The sequence below is a fragment of the Elephantulus edwardii genome, unplaced genomic scaffold (genome assembly GCF_000299155.1).
Source record: "Elephantulus edwardii isolate Elephantulus edwardi_28Jun2011 unplaced genomic scaffold, EleEdw1.0 scaffold00050, whole genome shotgun sequence".
In the NCBI taxonomy this organism is placed as follows: domain Eukaryota; kingdom Metazoa; phylum Chordata; class Mammalia; order Macroscelidea; family Macroscelididae; genus Elephantulus; species Elephantulus edwardii.
The window spans coordinates 14514257-14521678 of record NW_006399800.1 but is presented as its reverse complement, the minus strand read 5'-3'; the positions used below and the strand labels follow the sequence as shown (position 1 = coordinate 14521678).

The window sequence follows — 7422 nt, the reverse complement described above, 5'->3', positions numbered from 1 at the left end:
AGGAGGGTAGAGAGAATAGTGCAACAATGAATGAATGGGAACCCAAAATCTCTGTAAATGTTTATGAAAATTAATAAAATATAATTATAGAAAAAAAAAAGAAATAGAAAAATCAGCAGAAATAATGAAAATATTCAAGCGTTATGAAAAAAGTAATCAATGCCATTGTGCAATCTGTGTAGAAATTGTTGGATGGAACTTAATTTGCCATAGAAACCTTCACAAAGATGTAGTAAAATATTATTTAATAAAAGTGTTAATGAGATCCTTACTGGTAACATTTAAAGGACGTGAAGACTGAATATGATGTCAATGATAATATTAGGGTTAATTAAGAGAGGGAATAAGCTTCTACAATAAAGAATTAAATTGTCTTGTTTAGTGTGGAGAAGACCAAGTACTTACTTGATTATTATTTTCATGATCAAGGGCAACTGTACGATGCCTTTTTGCTTAAAGCAGAATGTAGGATAAGATTGAATAATTTATTTATCCATTAACTCAATAAACACACAAAACGTATCACTATACTTGTTGCTTGCCTTACACAAAAAGTCATTACTGAAGCACAGTGGCATATAACATAGTGTCTGCTATTTCATTAAACATAAGGAAGAACTCTCTAGGGAGCTCTGGTGGCCTAGTGGTGAGAAACTGTACTGCAATTCCAGAGGTATGTGGTTGTAATCCATCAGAAGCTCTGCTGGAGAAGGAGTGGCAATCTCTTCCTGTACCAGTCAGATCCGATTTGATGGTACACGCACAAAAGATTATTAATAATAATAAATTTTTTTCAAAAAAGAAAGAACTCTCTGACTAACTAGATAATGAAATTCAAGAACCAGCTGAAGGAAAGTATACACTATATATAAATGGAGGTGTCAAAAACACTTGTTTCTCTTCAAGATTGTCTACTATTTGTTTACCAGTTGTTGCTGTGAGGCTGGAAGTTTTACCACCAGTATTTCAAATACCAACAGGTTAACTCCCTGGTAGAAACATCTCAGTGGAGCTTTCAGATTAAAACAAATTGGGAAACAGTCACAGCCACTAACTTTCGTAATTAATCATTGTTGTGGTTAGGTGCCATCATGTCAAGAACAACCCATGGTGACCCTATGAATAAAAGATCTGAACTCTGTCCTCTCCTCTGCCATCTTCACACTTCCTGACACATTAGAACCCATTGCAGCAGTCACCATGTCAATCATTTGGTCGTCTTCCTTTCCTTTGCTGACCCTCTACTTTTCTCAGCATCAGGGCCCTCTCCAAGGAATAGCCCCTCCTAGAAATATGATTGAAATACGAGAGGCAAAGCCTCTTCTTCCTTGCCTCCAAAGAGTACTCTTAATGCATCCTCTTCAAGACATATGTGTTTGTTCTTTGGCAGTTCATGGGATGGTCAGTGCTCTTCTCTAACACTACAACTCAAAGACTAATTTTTCTTCTGTCGTCTTTATTCATTATCCAGCTCTCAGATGCATAGCAAGTGACCGGAAAGATCACAGCCTGAATCAGACACTCCATAGTCCTCAAACTGACATCATTACTCTCCCCAATAACTTGGAAAGGTCTTCCTTGGAGAGGAAGCTTCTTGTTCAACCAATTAATACTCAGTGGGTGGGCCTTTGTGATTAAAATTCAGTTGCTGTGATACTAAAAGTTTTGTCACTGGTGTGTCGAATGTCATAAGGGCTATCCATTGTGGACAGGTTTTAGTAGAGCTCCAAGATTAAGATAGACTGGGAAGTAGGATTGGCCATTCACTTAATTAACAGGTCTCTTAAAACTGAATGAACAGTAGAAGAACATGAATAGTTACAGTAGTATAGTTGTAGAGCCCAGATTGGAAGTCATTTAAAATGAAGAAAAATAAAAACAAACATCTTTTAATAATTGGAAGATGGAATGTACATAGTTGAACATTGGAAAACTCGAAAATGTAAACAATTAAATGAAATGCATGAACATCGACGTACTAGGCATTAATGTTATGAGGTGGACTCGCTTTGGCCACTATGAATCAGATAATAATGTGATATACTATGATGGGAAGGAAAAACAAAAGAAGAATGGTGTTGCATTAATAGTCAAAACCTCAATTTTAAACTTTATCCTGAAGTACAATTTTGTGAGAAATAGGAGATTATCCATACGCTTTAAAGGAAAACTCATCAATAGGACTATTATTCAAATACACACTCCTACATCTCACCACTGGGCCAATTGGCAGCATCAGGATGGATGGTGAAGAGATTGAGATAGTTAACAGTTTTCGTTTACTTGGTTCCACAATCAACACTCTTGGTAACAGCAGCCAGGAAATCAAGAGATGAATTGCATTGGGAAAGTCAGCTGTGAGGGACCTCTCAAGAGTACTGAAGAACAACATCAGGCTGGAGACTAAGGTGTGCCTGATGCAGGCTATAGTGTTTGCAATTACGTGCTATGTATCGGAGAGTTGGACAGTGAATAAGGATGATAGAAAGAGAATTGATGCCTTTGAATTGTGGTGCTGGAGAAGAGTGTTGAATATACCATGGACTGCTAGGAGAACAAACAGGTTTGTCTTTGAGAGGGTGAAGCCAGAATGTTCCCTGGAGTCAAGGATTCTGAAGCTTCGTCTGACATACTTTGGGCATGTTGCAAGGATTGGGCATCTCCAAGGATGTCCTTGGAGAGGGACATCATGTTTGGGAGAGTGGAGGGACGGTGCAGGAGAGGAAGACCCTCGATGAGATGGATCGATTCTGTGAGTGGAGTGGTGGGAATGAATGTGTTTGAGACAGCAAGGTTGGCACAGGATAGAACGGCATTTAGGGCTCTTGTTCATAGTGTCGCTATGAGTCACAAATGGCTCAATGGCACATAACAGCAACACAACAACATCTAAAACCAAAGAGGAAGAAATTTAGAATTTTTACCAAATCTTGCAGTCTGAAATTGACTGAACATACAATCAAGATGTGTTAACGATAATGAAATGCAAAGTTGGAAAGAGTGAAAAAAGAATAAGAGTTGGGAATCTTGGGGTTGGTGGTAGAAATGAGACTGGAAATAGAATGATCAAATTTTGTATTGTTTCTGATTTATTCATTGACAATACCTTTTTTAAAAGACAGAGCTGGCAACTCTTCACTGTACCTCACCTGATGGGCTGCATAGGAATCAGATTGACTACATCTGTGGAACAAATAATTGGAGAAGCTCAATATTGACAGTCAAAGTTAGTCCAGGCTAACGAACACATGAAGAAATGTTCAAAATCCCTAGCTCTAAAAGAGATGCAAATCAAAACAATTATGAGATATCATCGAACCCCAGTAAGAATAGTAAAATTTAACAGAACAGCAAATAGCAAATGCTGGTGATGTGGAGAAACTAGAACCCTTATTCACTGCTGGTGTGAGTGTAAAGTGGTACAATCACTATCGAAGGCTGTATGGCATTTTCTCAAAAAGTTGCAAATAGAAATACCATTTGACCCAGCAATTTCAGTACTAAGAATTTACCCTAAAGAAACCATAACTGCCACGCAAGCAGATATATACACATCCATGTTTATTGTGGCTTTATTCTCAATAGCAAAGATCTGGAAATGAACCAAGTGCCCATTAACAAACAAATGGATAGAGAAGCTGTGGTGTATCCACATAATGGAATACTATGCAGCACTGAAGAACAAAAACTCATGAAGTATTACGCAAAATGGATGACCATGGAGGACATTATGTTAAATGAAACATTTCAGTCACAAAAGGACAAATATTGCATAGGGCCCCTTATAAAACTGGATTGACATCAGGGTTGAGAGAAGACAGAAAAGGAGGGGAGGAATGATTTATATTGCACTGAAATAGATGAGGGAGAGATCTGTTTAAAAGGCATATATGAATGGCTGTTCTTATCATTACAGAAGTCCAGAGTGAAGGCTGCATTGTGGAATGAACTTGGGAGGAAGAATTGTACAACAATTAAAGAGTTTTTCTTTTTCTTTTCAAGGAGAGGAGTGATTTGGGGGAGAGTGTGGGTAGGGAGAAAAGTGCAACAATGAATGACTGGAAATGCTAAGCCTCTGTAAACTTTCATTAAAATTAATAAATAATTTTTCTAAAAAAATTTAGGCCAGGGAAGGACTCTGGATTAGACCATTAATTACTCATGTACAAGTTCAAATTGAGGCTGAAGAAAATGAAAATAAGTACATTAGAAGCAAGATATGATCTTAAATATATTCCATCAGCACTTCAAGATCATCTTAAGGATAGATTTGAGGTATTAAACACCAACGATCAAAGACTATAAGAGATGTATAATAATATCAAAGATATTATCCACGAAGAGAGCAAAAGGTTATTACAAAGACAGAGAAGACAGAAAAACCTTAAATGGATGTCAGAATATACTCTCAAAATTACGCTAGAGAATCAAGAAGTCAAAACAAAGGGAAAATATGTTGAAGTAACAGCTAAACAGAAGATTTCAAAGCAACTCAAGAAGACAAAGCAATGTATTATAATGGAAAGTGCAGAGAGCTGGAATTGGAAGGGAAGGACTCACTATGCATTTCTCAAGCTCAGAGAAGTAAAAAATAAAGTTAAGCCTCAAGCCACAATATTGAAAGATGCTATTGAATGACTCAGAAGCATCAAAAGAAGATTGAGGGAATTACAGAATCACCATACCAAAAAGGACTCACTAACACTGAAAAAGTTCAAGAAGTACCATCTGAGTGCCTCTGCATCATTGCTATCTGGTCCAGGACTTTTTTTGTTTGAGTGTCCAGGCCATGGTCTTCACAATTACTTGCTATGTGTCAGAGAGCTGGACAATGACCAAAGATGACAAAAGAATTGATGTCTTTGAGTTGTGGTGCTGGAGAAATTTTGAACATACTGTAGACTGCCAAGAGAACTAACAAGTCTATCCGGGAGAGGGGAAAACCAAGCTGTACCTTGAAGGTGAGGATTTTAAGACTCCATCTCACATACTTTGAGCATGTAGCCAGGGTGGGGGGCGGGGGGAAAGTCTTTAGAGAAAAGTATTATGTTTGGAAGGGTGGAGGGAAAGCACATTAGAGGAAGATCCCAGATGAGATTGATTGACACAATAAGGTAGGTGTGTCAGAGATGGTGAGATTGACACAGAATAGAGCAGGATTCATCACGATTGTGCATAGGGTCATTATGAGTCATAAATGACTCAATGTACATAACAATAGCAAAATGATCATATGAGCAAGAGCCAATGGTAGTGAATGAGGAAGTAGAAGTTATGTTGAACACCTTGGTAAAAAATAAAGGCCCACAAATCAATGATATACCAATTGACTTGTTTCAATTAGTAGATGTACCCTTAGATGCACTCACCAATCTATGCCAGGAAATTTGGAAGACAGCTGTTTGGACAACCAATTGGAAAAGATCCATATTTGTCCCCATTCTCAAGAAAGGTGATCCAACAGATTGTGAAAACTCTTGAACAATCTCATTAATATTACACACAAGCAAAATTCTGCTGAAGACCATTTTTTCAAAAAATGGCTAGAACATAGAACAGAGATAGGGAACTGCCAAAAATTCAACGAAGGCTTAGAAGAGACCTTGACATCAGGGATATCATTGCTGATGTCAGATGGATCCTGGCTGAACATAAAGAATACCAGGAGAATGCCTATTCGTGCTTTATTTTCTATGTAGAGGTATTTGACTGTGTGAATCATAAAAATTATGTGTAACATTGAGAACAACAGGGATACCAGAGCACCTATTAATGCTCATGTGAAACCTGCCCCTAGGCCAGAAGGTTGTTGTGTGAACAGAACAAGGGAACATTACCACCTTCTCCCAGCATCAGCATTGGCAGGTGTGTGGAATTTGTGAGGAATTTCAATCTGCCAATGCTGATGCTGGGAGAAGGTGGCTATACCATTCGTAATGTTGCCTGATGCTGGACATACGAAACAGCTGTGGCCCTGAGCACAGATATTCCTAATGAGTTTCATACAATGACTATTTTGAGTACTTTGGACCAGATTTTAAACTTCATATCAGCCTTCCAATATAATCAACCAGAACACAAATGAGCACTTGGAGAAGATCAAACAAAGACTATTTGAGAACCTGAGAATGCTGCCTCATGCACCTGGAGTTCAAATGCAGGCAATTCCTGAGGATGCCATCCCAGAGGAAAGTGGTGATGAGGATGAAGAAGACCCTGACAAATGCATCTTAATCTGTTCCTCTGACAAACGAATTGCCTGTGAAGAAGAGTTCTCTGACTCTGATGAGGAGGGGGAAGGTGGACGCAAGAACTCTTCTAACTTTAAAAAAGCCAAGAGAGTCAAAATAGAGGATGAAAAAGAGAAAGACCCAGAAGAAAAGAAAGAAATCACAGAAGAGGAGAAAACCAAGGAGGAGAAGCCCGAAGCCAAAGGGGTCAAGGAGGAGGTCAAATAACCTGAACAGACCTCACTAGTTCGGGCTTCTTGCAAAGTTCCCCACATTTCTCCCCAACCCCTCAAGAGTTTATATTTTCTATTTCTCTGTGTATTTATATAAAAGCATATTAAATATAAATATCCCCAGGGACTAGACCAGAACAGGGGCCCTGAGCCCAGCCTAGGGAAGCTCTGCTAGGTGCACTGTAGCTGGTGTCTTTTAAACAAGACACAGGACAGAATCCTAACGTGCAGAGTACCTGCTTTCTTTTGGAAAGGTACCTTTATAAAGGTACATCCTAGGATGGGGGTGCTGGGCCCTCAGGGATTCCTAGTTCTTTTAGATTGGTTACTGTCTCATAGCTCCCACTATTGCTGCCTAACCCCATGTGAGCCAAGAAACTCACTAACTGCCCCCTATCTGACCCCAGTTCTGCAGGTGGAGTTTGATAGTCTAGTTTCCTTTTTTCAGATACTATTTTCATGTTTTTGGGAATCTTTGTAATAAAATGGTACATTTCTATTAAAAAAAAAAAGTTCTGGAAAGGGAGCTCTCGTGGTCTAGTGGCAAGAAGCTTCACTGAAATCCCGGAGGAATACAGTTTGAATCCACCAGATGCTCTACTTGAGAAGGAGGGGCAATCTCCTCCTGTACCTGTTAGATACAATTTGATGGTACAGACACACACACACACAAAATAAAATTTTTTAAAAAAAGTCCTTGACCAGATGGCTTCATAGCTAAATTTTACCAAGCATTCAGAGAAGATCTAGCACCAATTCTGCTTAAATTATTTTAAAGAATAGAAAAAGAAAGAACATTCCCAGAGTCATTCTATGAAGCAAGCATCACACTAATACTAAAACCAGTTAAATACATTATGAAAAAAGAAAACCTTAAAAAATGGGAACTACCAGGCTGACATTTCTCTTGAATATAGACTCAAAAATCTTCAATAAATCCTGGCCAGTAGAATCCAACA

The 7422-nt window shown here is 38.5% G+C and overlaps 1 pseudogene; it reads left to right on the top strand.

The window, feature by feature from the left end:
• Positions 1–5247: 5247 nt before the first annotated feature.
• LOC102858463 lies at positions 5248–6458 on the top strand (annotated as a pseudogene).
• The last annotated feature ends 964 nt before the right edge of the window (positions 6459–7422 follow it).